Genomic DNA, 11,511 nt, shown 5'->3' with positions numbered 1-11,511 from the left:
TCGATGCAAGTGACGTCAGAACAAGTGTGCTAAAAACCTATTTTTCACACGGGTGGCACGCATGGAAGTACGCGCACACCCGAATGAATACACGGTGCATTGGAAGCGTGTGTGTGTACGTGCTACACATATAACGATTGTAGACCCTCTAGCTCTGCACTCATTGTTAATTTTCATGTAAACATCTGTCATTGAACACAAAATACATGTAATCATTGCAGAGGGGAATTGAGGCAGAATTGCATATCTAGGCTACTGGTAATAGATAGATCACCTAAGCCTTTTATGCATATTTTAATATAGTAGCCTAAGGGTCTTGAACAGAGAGATTCAGGCAGACAGACAGACAGACAGACAGACAGACAGACAGACAGAGGACAGACCGACAGACACATACAAATACCCACCTCTAACTTCATTGCTGTACAACACAAAAACATCCTCAACTTTCCTCATGTGCTTCCTTTTATGCAGAATGCTTTCCAATCCAGTCACTTTAGCTGGTTTTCGCTTGTTTGTTATTCCACACAAGATCTTTGGGTGAGAGATTTCTGACATCTTCCATTTCTTATGCCAATTTAGTGAATACTGGGGCAGTTAGCTGAATTGTGCCACCGAGAACGGGATTTAAACCCTCAGCTCCAGCTTTGTTAACTCCTTCATGTGGTCAGTAAATTTTAATACTTTTCTTACCATTTTATTTTTTGTTTCCGTTTGTTCTTATGTGGTGGTTGTGGTGACAGTTGTATCATGGTATCGTTGTAAGTGTAATTTCAGCTTTATTCAGGAAGACATTCCCAAGTAAATGTTTGTTTTCCTCACCCTTCAATGTAAACACCAGACATTCTAATGTTATTACAGTTATTACAACAGATTTATGCAAACGAAAAGGGCAACAACCCAACAAACAACCAAATTTGAACTCATTCTTCAATGACTTTAACCAAGGCCATAGTATTAAAAAATGTTCGGGGTGTCCACAATTCAGAGCTGGTAATGTCCGCCATCTAGTGTTAGAGCTTGAATATTACAAGAAAAGGGAAGGTTGCGTCCCAATTGTTTTGAACAGCCTCCTTTCCTCACTTGCTTAGTAACGTCCCTTGATGACAAATTATTTGAAACGACCTGGTAAATATTGCCCTGAGACATCAGTTGACCAGGAAAAACTCTTGATCCTTATGATAAACTACAAATACTCCCGAGCACCCTGAGTTTTTCATGGTCAAGTCACATGGTCAGGAAAAATCCAGGGGCCTTAACTAAAAGTTATATTATAAAGGTAAATTCCAGTCTTTATAACTGTCAGTGATTAGATAGTAAATAGTGTTATTAAATGGTATTGGAACATTGCCAATGGTGTGCTGTTAAACATGCAAGGTCCTTAATTAACACCTACACACTCACAGCTCAGAATATCCACCGCAGCCACGCTGGCAGGCAGGCAGATGCATGCCTTCTCAACTCCCTTTGTTAAATGGGAGCCAAATAGGTGTTAATGGTAGGCTACTCCACGAACACGCATGAGAAGACACTTCATTAGCTTTTTAGATTAAAAATCATTCATTTCACACTTTATTGTAAGATTAGCAATTTGAGATAGTGATATCTTCAATGTAATTTGTATCCATTGTAGTCCTCTTATTCAAATCAAATCAAACTTTATTTGCCCAATGTCCCGAATACAACAAGGGTAGACTTTACTGTGAAATGTTTATTACAAGCCCTTAACCAACAGTGCAGTTCAAGAAGAAGAAAATATTTACCAAGTAGGCTAAAATAAAAAGTAATAATAAAAAGTAACAAAATAAGGCCTCCCGGGTGGCGCAGTGGTCTGTGCCACCAGAGACCTTGGGTTCGCGCCCAGGCTCTGCCGCAGCCGGCTGCGACTGGGAGGTCCATGGGGCAACACACAATTGGCCTAGCGTTGTCCGGGTTAGGGAGGGTTTGCCGGTAGGGATATCCTTGTCTCATCGCACACCATTGACCTCTGTGGCGGGCCGGGTGCAGTGCACCCCAACCAGGTAGCCAGATGCACAGTGTTTCCTCCAACACATTGGTGCGGTTGGCTTCCGGGTTGGATGCATGCTGTGTTAAGAAGCAGTGCGGCTTGGTTGGGTTGTGTTTCGGAGGACGCATGGCTTTCAACCTTCGTCTCTCCCGAGCCCGTACGGGAGTTGTAGCAATGAGACAAGATAGTAACTACTAACAATTGGAGCCCACGAAAAGGGGGTCATTTCTTTTTTTAAAGTAACACAATAAGAATAACAATAACGAGGCTATATACAGGGGCACCGGTACGTGTCAGTGTGCAGGGGTACAGGCTAGTTGAAGTAATCTGTACATGTAGGTGGGGGCGAAGTGACTATGCATAGGGAACAAACAAACAGCGAGTAGCAGCAGTGTACAAGAGAGAGGGTGTAAATGTAAATTGTCCGGTGGCGATTTTTATGAATTGTTCAGCAGTCTAATGCCTTGGGGATAGAAGCTGTTGCGGAGCATTTTAGTCCTAGACTTGGGGCTCCGGTACTGCTTGCCGTGTGGGAGCAGAGAAAACAGTCTATAACTGGGTGACTGGAGTCTCTGACAATTTTATGGGCTTTCCTCTGACACAGCCTGTTATATAGGTCTTGGATGGCAGGAAGCTTGGCTCCAGTGATGTACTGGGCCGTTAGCACTACCCTCTGTATTGCCTTACGGTCAGATGCTGAGCAGTTGCCATACTGGCGGTGATGCAACCGGTCAGTATGCTCTCGATTGTGCAGCTGTAGAACCTTTTGAGGATCTGGGGGCCCATGCCAAATCTTTTAAGTCTCCTGAGGGGGAAAAGTTTTTGTTGTGCCCTCTTCACAACTGTCTTGGTATGTTTGGACCATGATAGTTTGTTGGTGATGTGGACACCAAGGAACTTGAAACTCTCGACCTGCTCCTCTACAGCCCCGTCAATGTTAACACCTTTTCCTGTAGTCCACGATCAGCTCATTTGTCTTGCTCACATTGAGGGAGAGTTTAAAGGTTTTGTTCACATCGGCTACCAAGAGCGTTATCACACAGTCATCCAGAACAGCTGGTGCTCTCGTGCATGTTTTAGTGTTGCTTGCCTCGAAGCGAGCATAAAAGGCATTTAGCTCATCTGGCAGGCTAGCGTCACTGGGCAGCTTGCGTCTGGGTTTCCCTTTGTAGTCCATAACAGTTTTCAAGCCCTGCCACATCCGACAAGTGTCAGAGCCGGTGTAGTAGGATTCAATCTTAATCCTGTATTGACGCTTTGCTTGTTTGATGGTTCGTCTGAGGGCATAGCGGGATTTCTTATAAGCGTCTGGATCTACCTCAGGCGAACAATACCTCGAGAGACTTCTTTAATAGAGTGCCTTGCGAAAGTATTCGGCCCCCTTGAACTTTGCGACCTTTTGCCACATTTCAGGCTTCAAACATAAAGATATAAAACTGTATTTTTTTGTGAAGAATCAACAACAAGTGGAACACAATCATGAAGAGGAACGACATTTAATGGATATTTCAAACTTTTTTAACAAATCAAAAACAGAAAAATTGGGCGTGCATAATTATTCAGCCCCCTTAAGTTAATACTTTGTAGCGCCACCTTTTGCTGCGATTACAGCTGTAAGTCGCTTGGGGTATGTCTCTATCAGTTTTGCACATCGAGAGACTGACATTTTTTCCCATTCCTCCTTGCAAAACAGCTTGAGCTCAGTGAGGTTGGATGGAGAGCATTTGTGAACAGCAGTTTTCAGTTCTTTCCACAGATTCTCGATTGGATTCAGGTCTGGACTTTGACTTGGCCATTCTAACACCAGGATATGTTTATTTTTGAACCATTCCATTGTAGATTTTGCGTTATGTTTTGGATCATTGTCTTGTTGGAAGACAAATCTCCGTCCCAGTCTCAGGTCTTTTGCAGACTCCATCATGTTTTCTTCCAGAATGGTCCTGTATTTGGCTCCATCCATCTTCCCATTAATTTTAACCATCTTCCCTGTCCCTGCTGAAGAAAAGCAGGCCCAAACCATGATGCTGCCACCACCATGTTTGACAGTGGGGATGGTGTGTTCATGGTTATGAGCTGTGTTGCTTTTACGCCAAACATAACGTTTTGCATTGTTGCCAAAACGTTCAATTTTGGTTTCATCTGACCAGAGCACCTTCTTCCACATGTTTGGTGTGTCTCCCAGGTGGCTTGTGGCAAACTTTAAACGACACTTTTTATGGATATCTTTAAGAAATGGCTTTCTTCTTGCCACTCTTCCATAAAGGCCAGATTTGTGCAATATACGACTGATTGTTGTCCTATGGACAGAGTCTCCCACCTCAGCTGTAGATCTCTGCAGTTCATCCAGAGTGATCATGGGCCTCTTGGCTGCATCTCTGATCAGTCTTCTCCTTGTATGAGCTGAAAGTTTAGAGGGACGGCCAGGTCTTGGTAGATTTGCAGTGGTCTGATACTCCTTCCATTTCAATATTATCGCTTGCACAGTGCTCCTTGGGATGTTTAAAGCTTGGGAAATCTTTTTGTATCCAAATCCGGCTTTAAACTTCTTCACAACAGTATCTCGGACCTGCCTGGTGTGTTCCTTGTTCTTCATGATGCTCTCTCTCCACACACAGGTGGATTGTATTTATCATCATTAGTCATTTAGGTCAACATTGGATCATTCAGAGATCCTCACTGAACTTCTGGAGAGAGTTTGCAAAACTGAAAGCGCGAACCACCGCATTTAACTATGGAAAGAGGTCTGGGAATATGGCTGAATATAAACAGTGTAGTTATTCCCTCCACAAGGCAATCAAACAAGCAAAATGCCGGTACAGTGACAAAGTGGAGTCGCAATTCAACGGCTCAGACACGAGACGTATGTGGCAGGGTCTCCATGAAATCATGGACTACAAAAAGAAAACCAGCCACTTCACGGACACCGACGTCACGCTTGCAGATAAACTAAACACATTCTTTGCCCGCTTTGAGGATAATACAGTGCCACCATTGCGGCCGCGAACAAGGTCTGTGCCCCCCTCTCCTTCTCCGTGGTCGATGTGAGTAAAACATTTAAACGTGTTAACCCTCGCAAGGCTGCTGGCCCAGACGGCATCCTTAGCCGCATCCTCAGAGCATGCGCAGACCAGCTAGCTGGTGTGTTTACGGACATATTCAATCACTACCTTTCCCAGTCTGTTGTCCCCACATGCTTCAAGATGGCTACCATTGTTCCTGTACCAAAGAAGGCAATGATATCTGAACTAAATGACTACACTCACTTCTGTCATCATGAAGTGCTTTGAAAGACTAGTCAAGGATCATATCACCTCCACCTTACCGGCCACCCTAGACCCACTTCAGTTTGCATACCGCCCCACAGGTCCACAGACGACGCAATCGTATTCACACTGCACACTGCTCTATCCCATCTGGACAAGAGGAATACCTATGTAAGTATGCTGTTCATAGACTACAGCTCAGCATTCAGGACCATAGTACCCTCCAAGCTCATCATCAAGCTGGAGGCCCTGGGTCTCAACCCCGCCCTGTCCTGGACTTTCTGACGGCCCGCCCCCAGGTGGTGAAGGTAGGAAACAACATCTCCACTTCTCTTACCCTCAACACTGGGGCCCCACAAGGGTGCATGTTCAGCCCCCTCCTGTACTTCCTGTTCACCCACGACTATGTGACCATGCATGCCTCCAACTCAATCATTAAGTTTGCAGACGACACTACATTGGTAGGCTTGATTACCAACAACGACGAGACAGTCTACAGGTAGGAGGTGAGGGCACTGGGAGTGTAGTGCCAGGAAAACAACCTCTAACTCAACATCAACAAAACAAAGGAGATGATCGTGGACTTCAGGAAAGAGCAGAGAAAGCACCCCCCTGTCCACATAAAAGGGACAGTAGTGGATAAGGTAGAAATGTTTAATTTCCTTGGCGTACACATCACAGACAAACTGAAATGGTCCACCCACACAGATAGTGTGGTGAAGAAGGAGCAACAGCGCCTCTTCAACCTCAGGATGTTGAAGAAATTTGGATTGTCACCCAAAACCCTGACAAACTTTTACAGATGCACAATCGAGAGCATCCTGTCGGGCTGTACCTCAACCATCCTGTCGGGCTACACCTCAACCAGATCGTCAGGCTCCCACGCCTCTGCCGGTTCGTCTGGCTTCTATGCCCTAGCCGGCTTGTCCAGCTCACTAGCCGGCTTGTCCAGGGACCATGCCCCGGCCGGCCGGCCCGTCAGGCCCTCCCTAGAGGAGGGGGGGGGGAGAGGTGGTACTGTCACTCCTGCTCCCCATCCCTCCCTCTCTGGCACTCGAGTGCGCCAGACTGCCTATCATTACGCACACCTGTCCCCTGCATAACGTGCACCTGCGCCTCAGTGGACCCACCTGAACTTCATCATTATTTGATTGCCTCCCCTTTATCTGTCTGTTTCCTCTGTTCCATCCCTGTGTCAGCATTGATGTCGTTATTTTGTCCGCTGTCCAGATGCTGTTCCTGTCCTGTTTCATGTCAGTTATTTATTAAACGTTCTCCCTGTACCTGCTTCCTGTCTCCAGCTTCGATAATCACACAGATAGAAATGCAAATGGAGGAGGTGTTGCTATGTATGTTCATAGTCATATTCCTGTTCGGCTGAGAGAGGGTCTCATGTCAGATTATATGGAAGTAATATGGCTACAGGTTCATCTGCCTCACCTAAAGCTTATTCTCGTAAGAAGTTGCTATAGACCACTGTGTGCTAAAAGTCAGTATTTGGACTATATGTGTGAAATGCTCGATAATGTACGTATGTGATATAAACAGGGGTATATTTTTTGGGTGACCTAAATATTGCCTGGTTATCATCAAGCTGCCCACTCAAAAAGAAGCTTCAAACTGTAACCAGTGCCTGCAATCTGGTTCAAGTCATAAGTCAACCTACCAGGGTATTTACAAACAAAATAATCAAGGTGGGTGGAATCAGGCGCAGAGAGCAGATAGCGATATATAGTTTATTCTCCGGTGAACAAAAACAAACAACGGTCAACCCAAATACAGACAGGGTGAATATATCCAACACAGGATAAAGACTAACTGGAGAATAACAAACAGCAAACACCGACAGACAAAACGAAATGACAAAATAAACAATCCCGCACAAAACAAGGGCGGGACAACCTACATTAAATACAGACACTAATTAACTAAACAACACACAGGTGAAACCAATTAGACAAAACCAACAGATACACGAAAAGGGGATCGGTAGTGGCTAATAGGACGGTGACGACGACCGCCGAGCACCGCCCGAATGGGCAGGAGAGCCAACTTCGGCGGAAGTCGTGACAAACTTAAAAATCCATGTGTATTGATCACATCTTTACTAATGTTGCAGAAACCTGCTCTAAAACAGTATCCACACCCATCGGATGTAGTGATCATAATATAATAGCCATATCTAGAAAAACCAAAGTTCCAAAGACTGGACCTAAAATTGTGTAAAAGCGATCATACAATAGGTTTTTCACGATTCCTATGTCGAAGATGTGAACAATATTTGTTGGTCTGATGTGTGTAATGAGGAACATCCAGACTCTCTTAGAAAGCAAGCTGTCATGGTCAAAACGTATAGACTCAGGGGTTGCTAAAATGGGAAGAGGCCTGTATATGATCAGGCGTTGATCTGCCTTCTTGATATCTCAGTCGACCAGACAGGTTCTGCAGGCCCAAGTTTTGTTGCACCTGGACTATTGCCCAGCTCTGTGGTCATGTGCGGCAAAGAAGGACATGCTGTAGGTAAATTGCTGTTGGTCCAGAACAAAGCAGCACGTATCGCACTTAGATGTACATGGAGTGAAAGTGTCAGTAACATGCATGTCAGTCTCTCCTTGATCAAAGTTGAGGAGAGATTGACTGCATCACTATTGGTCTTTGTGCAAAGCATTGATACGTTGAAGGTACCGATCTGTTCAAACAGTTGGCACACAGTTCAGGCACTCATCGGTACAACACAAGACGTCTCTTCACAGTCTCCAGGTCCAGAACAGTGTATTAAATAGTAAATAGTATTAAATAGAGCCATGACTACATGCCACCCCAGGTAACTCAAGCTAGCAATAAAACCAGTTTCATGCAGATAAAAAAAAAACCTTGCTGCACAAAGGGGACTGTGAAGAGAGAGCCATTTTATATATTTATTATATTGTAATTTGCAATGTACTACGTATTAGACCTAGATATTGTGTGTATGTACTGATATGTAGGCTATGTGTGACGTTTTTAAATATACTGTATGTATTTCAGTCCTTGACTAATATTGTTCTATACTATGTATTATGTCATGTCTCATGTGGATCCCAGGAAGAGCAGCTGATGCTTTTGCAGCAGCTAAAGGGGATCGTAATTAATACCAAAAAACAATAGAGAGGTCTATTTTCATTTATACTCTATTATGTACAGTTCTAAAGTTTGGTTTGAAAAGGTCAACACGGCTGCACATATTGGCTTCTTATGTTTTGGTTAGTGGGAAGTGGCGGCTCCTGATAAGGTCACTGTCCACCATCCTTTTTTGCTGAACTTTGGAATTGTGATTCAGTTGCGGTCTGCTTCAATGGTGCTGAATTGGCGATTGGTGCTGTTTCTCCTTGTTTACTTTACCCCTGACCTTTTACATTGTGACAACAAGTTTACCACAGGAGTGTCGCTCAGTGGGCAAAGCTTGAGACCCCCGAAATAGAGGACATATCAGCAGTAGGGAAGTGTCGGAAAATCCAATTTCACCACGGAGACCTTGTCAGTTGGTGTGTACACTGCAAGTCTGCCAACACAATTTACAAGGAGGGATTGTGTAGTTCCCTTGGGTTTAGCTAACTCTAGGTCCATGTGAAGATGAAGAATAAGACTGGTGTGTCCTCTGAGTCCTTTGAGGAATAAACAATGCTTCCTCCAGTTAATACTAAACCCTGAACCAGTCCTATAGTTACCAAGCTGCAATGTACCTTTATATCAACACAACCGTATTGTTCTGTGAAGGTTTCCTAGTTCCATTATTCATTATTTAAAGCGATGGGGTTCACAGGAAGCGAATGGAGGAGACTGTTTTCCTTGATGTCTCTTCTTATTACAGTACAGATGTGTTAAAGAAATTATTCATAGAGTGTGTCCCTGCAATGTCTCCAAGCCTTGTCTGTGCCACCACTCAAGCCTTAGTCACTATACAGCAATAAAACAATGCAAAATAAATCATTATCCCACCAAGAGTGTGCATAGAGAACGCATGCAGTGACTGAACCAAGATGGCTGTTTAGTTTTGCTTACTGACTGAGCTACCCTGCTTTATTTTAGGCATTGTGACAAATCCATTTGTAGGCTACTCTCTGTCCCAACTCCACATGTCCTATTTAAATTCCAAGTCTCATCATCTCATACTCAGATTGAGGCTACCCTGTCTCATTGCAAAGGGTCTAGCAGGATTGTGTGCATTTCTTTGTCTATTGCTGTTGTGCCGACCTGAGAAGGATTGATTTAGTACATATATTCAGGTGTCCCGCAGTGGACCTTTACTGAAAAGGTGACATTGATCTGACGTTATGAAATATGACTTGTTGACTGGGATATAATCTCAGTTAAGACATAACTAAAATATAGGGTTATTTGGTCTGATGCTTTTTGTAGTCTACCCATGAGAAGCTAGAATGGATTATTTTTTTAATCAGTTTATCTCTAGTGTGACGTTCAGTAACAGCGAGGTCATAATCTTGTCAGGACTAGGACACAAACATGTTCTTGTTTATCATATTCCACTAGAGGGCACACAGGCATGCCACAATATTGTTAAAGTGAGGGAACTAAAACCAACCATGATTAATATTTGTTATCAAGAGTATAATGCCAAAATATTGTTAAAGTGAGCGAACTAAAACCAACCATGATTAATATTTGTTATCAAGAGTATAAAATGTTACTGAATATGCTGGACTCGCCCTTCTAGTCAATCTGCTTGATTGTCAAGGTGATCTGAAAATGAGAGGTGTCAGCTTTTCTTGGTGAATATTGGACAGTAGTAAATAATAGTAAAACAAGACACTTCATCAGTCTTGTTGTTACTGTAGCCCACAGTATTTCATTCCTCGTGTACTGTACATTCAATTAATTCACAGTAAAAGCTTCCCTATCCTCTCGAACCACGTGTCTGTGCTGTAGCATCGAAGGGAGACCAGCAAAAGCCACGATAGTAATATCGTCTCAAGAAGCTTGTGATACAATGAGGGCGAATACATAATAGTATCAGCATCTGATTTTTGTCATCCATAATCTGAGGATTTATCATCTTAATCTGTGGGCTACTGTACTTCAGATCGCCTCGCTTCTGCTTATAAAGTGAGCCTTGTTTGTTACGTGAAAAAAAACTAAACATTGAAGATTTCCAGTGGCCACTCGAACAATACCTAATTTCCTTTGAAATAATAATGAGATTGCTGAATAAATTATGGAGCATTCAGCTTGTTTAGCTGAGCCACAACTTTTAGAAAGAGGGATTGTGACAGTCACGGCACATTTTAGTTTGGACTAGGAGCCGCAGTCTCATTGGATCACCATCAGAAACCCTCTCTACATAAATTAAGTGGTTAGTAGGGGAACACGGTTAAAGATGATGATCAACAAGATTTATGAAGACAGTGAGGAGGACCGTGGCAGTAACGATGTAAACAAGAAGAAGAAGAAGACAGACGGACATAAACACAATATTGGATATACTACGTAAGGCTATTGGCGTTTAGAGGGGCAAGTCCATGGTCCCCACTAATACCAAACTGTGGTCTCTTTATGTTCTGAGTCAGAGGAAAGCCTATTGCTAATTCACTTCTTACACATAGTGAGGGAATCAAACATAAAGGATGTGTCAAATCTCACTGGGAAAATGTTCTCTTATTGTTCTACAGCCATCCATTAGTGTTGGATTTGCATGGATTTAAGCACTATTACATTGATTTTCATATAATCTTCACAGAGCTCTGTCTCTAATGATTTTCTGTCCAAGGATAAAGAGAAGGATTTCGGTTATTCGGGAGAAGGAACTAGAGTCACATTTACTAAGTCTTACCACTATGTTCTGGCTATTTTCAGAGTGAAATCTTTCTCTTTTCAAGATACACAGTTTATTAGGTACACCCATCTAGCACCGTGTCGGACCCCCCTTTGCCTCCAGAATAGCTCATCAGGGCATGGAAACGTTTCTCAATTGATATCAAGGGACCTAATGTGTGCCACCAGCCTGTATCATTGACACCAGGCAGGATGGGGCCATGGACTCATGTTGCTTACGCCAAATCCTAACTCTGCTATCAACATGACGCAACAGGAACCAGGATTCGTCAGACCAGGTGATGTTTTTCCATTCCTCAGTTGTCCAGTGTTGGTGATCGCACGCCCACTAGAGCCGCTTCTTCCTGTTTTTAGCTGATAGGAGTGGAACCCGATGTGGTCATCTGCTGCTATAGCCCATCCGTGAAAAGG

Source organism: Oncorhynchus masou, chromosome 3, assembly GCF_036934945.1.
Source record: "Oncorhynchus masou masou isolate Uvic2021 chromosome 3, UVic_Omas_1.1, whole genome shotgun sequence".
Lineage (NCBI taxonomy): Eukaryota > Metazoa > Chordata > Actinopteri > Salmoniformes > Salmonidae > Oncorhynchus > Oncorhynchus masou.
Note: the sequence above shows the minus strand (reverse complement) of the source record.